General features: G+C 37.1%; 1 protein-coding gene across 1 annotated transcript in view; it reads right to left on the bottom strand.

The window, feature by feature from the left end:
* LOC109861318 (circadian locomoter output cycles protein kaput-like) overlaps window positions 1-2,014 on the bottom strand; it is a 63,184-nt gene extending 61,170 nt beyond the window's left edge. Inside the window, exon 1 of the mRNA XM_020440931.1 lies at window positions 1,731-2,014. The gene's annotated coding sequence lies outside the window, so the exon portion shown is untranslated. The remainder of the gene's footprint in view (window positions 1-1,730) is intronic.
* Window positions 2,015-2,455: the final 441 nt, after the last annotated feature.

Raw genomic sequence — 2,455 nt, 5'->3', positions numbered from 1 at the left:
TATATATACACTTACGAAGATGCAATTCTACAGTTATTTAGCCGGGGGTGACTTTTACGTTACGCGTATTATAAAAACTTTCAATAAATAATAGAACCCAGTAAATTGTACAAGTTTTTTCTTTTTTTCTCTTTCTCCCTTGCGTTGTATAAAATATAGTAATTAAAGTTTTAATATGTAACTGTAATCACACGTGTGTAACAATTCGAATACAAATTTAACGACTCTACTAGGAAGTTCAATATCCTTGTATGCACGCGAGAACGTAATTATGTAAGCGAGCTTAACGATTAACGCGATAATGAACGTTACTAACAAAGCGATATATAAATCATACACATGTGTATATATATATATACACATGTGTATATATATATATTATCATAAACTACATAAAATCTTGTCGCAAAATTAAAATTTCTTTTTTGTCGATATACATTATTTATATCTATTCGAACATACATGTAGACCATTATTTGATTGCCACTGAATATCATTTCCGTTTTGATATTACATTATTATTATATTATTAATAGAACAAAACTATCTTTACAAAATTGTTCACAATAAAATTTCCAAAAAAACAAAAACATTGAAATTTTATTACAAGAAAGGAAAAGCCAGCATAAAATGCATCACGTAGTGACCTCTATCGTCAGCGTTTATATAAAGGTAAATGAAACAAATTCATACAAATTAAATGTTATCTGTTTTATCGACGGGACTTAAGTCGCGGGTCAATAACCCCGATGTTGAGGAACGCCTGACCTATTTACCACGAATGTCTATCCCCGGCCTGCGCACATGTACGCTACGTCCCTAGCATTCTTCTCATCATGTATCAGAGATGCAACTTTCTCGAGAGAGAGAATCTTAATAAATTACATTTTATTATCAAGTATACTATTGAAAAACACGCGCTTTCGTTCATGTAAACCCAACTTGCTTGCTAATATAAAACGAATATAGAATCGTGCTCTCGTCACATCCTCACAAATTGACGTTTTTTTATTTCATCGAACCGGAATTCAACAAAGACGAGGTCGATTCTTTTTTCATGTTTGTACGTGTACATATATGTTTATCGGCTTTTTATAATTGATAGTAACTTTCTGTCAACAAAAACCCCAGATCAATTTTTATCCGCAAATGTTTAGTTGTTTAATCAAATGTGTTAGAAAAAAATCTTTACAAAAAGTAGAACTCTCGTGCTGTGGATTAATGAATTTACACGTTCGGAGAGTGAGAAATTTGTCAAATGACCAAGACGAACGTGAAGAATGATGTTGTGACAATTGGCATGAAAATCGATTCGATCGGAACGAATCGGGCGGCTCGTTATCTTAAACGCCATTGTGCGAAAATCAGTGACGACAATCGCGTTTATATGTGGCCTACCTCAACCTTCCGTCTCTTTGCCCGAAGTAAACACGCGACCGTATGATTAACGCGTTGGGTCGTTAACCATATTCTCAGGAAAAGATAAGGGTCGGTCTTTCGAGGGCGATGCACCCCGAAAGTCAACGTCCTGGTGAATGAGACAACGTGTATGACGAGAACAAATCAGCCCGAACAGTTACTTTTTTACACATCATATGACGACAGCCGCATGACCGAAGATCACGAGAATCCATATCGTTCGACATCGCATTATTCAAAACAGAACAACGTGTACGTCAGTGAGAGAGCTGATTTGTAAACATAATAAAAAAAAAACATTTTACACGTACCTGTTACTTCGAATCGGAATGCGATCGCCAATTAATCGCGCATACGGCAATATTGCTTAGACGTAGATCAAGTTTTCGGCCGCAGCGGGCGACTCCTTTTGTCACGAAACACTGCACATGCTGCTCACACGTGCACAGTCTTGCGTGTGCTCATAACGCGTATTACTCGTCTCACGTCTTCTCTCGAACTGTCTGAGTTATTTAACGCGGATACTTTCGTAGTTGTTGTAACGCAACAAAGATCTGAGGTTTTTTCACGTTCTAGTCTCGCGCTCGATGCGCAATGCCGCCATGTTTCCTGAGTTATGTCGGTCCGCTGATTCGCGATTGCTCGGTCGCGTTCGGTCGCGTTCGGTCGCGCTCGTGGCTTCGTGGCCACGATTTAACTCGCGACACACTTTGCGCGAAACACAGTAGCACGATATGTATTGCGAAATTGTTTAAGAACGTAAATATTTTAAAAATTGTTCAGATATACAACAGACCGAATTGTCAATACTGAAATTACGATACATCAATCTATAGTGTAATTAATTAGTCATAATAATTTAGTAATTCCGATAAGTGATCGCGAAATTCACTTCTCGCGTGGACGAGTCTGTCGCGACGCGTTTCATGACTGATCATGAATAATTAAATGCGATTGAGTAACATTGAGCGATTAAATATAAAAGAAAAACATATACGTACTTAACAATTTAGCAATTTTGTTGTCTCGACGAAAT

The sequence above is a fragment of the Pseudomyrmex gracilis genome, unplaced genomic scaffold, assembly GCF_002006095.1.
Source record: "Pseudomyrmex gracilis isolate BER0280 unplaced genomic scaffold, ASM200609v1 scaffold_9, whole genome shotgun sequence".
In the NCBI taxonomy this organism is placed as follows: Eukaryota; Metazoa; Arthropoda; class Insecta; order Hymenoptera; family Formicidae; genus Pseudomyrmex; species Pseudomyrmex gracilis.
Note: the sequence above shows the minus strand (reverse complement) of the source record. Positions and strands in the feature narration are given on the sequence as shown.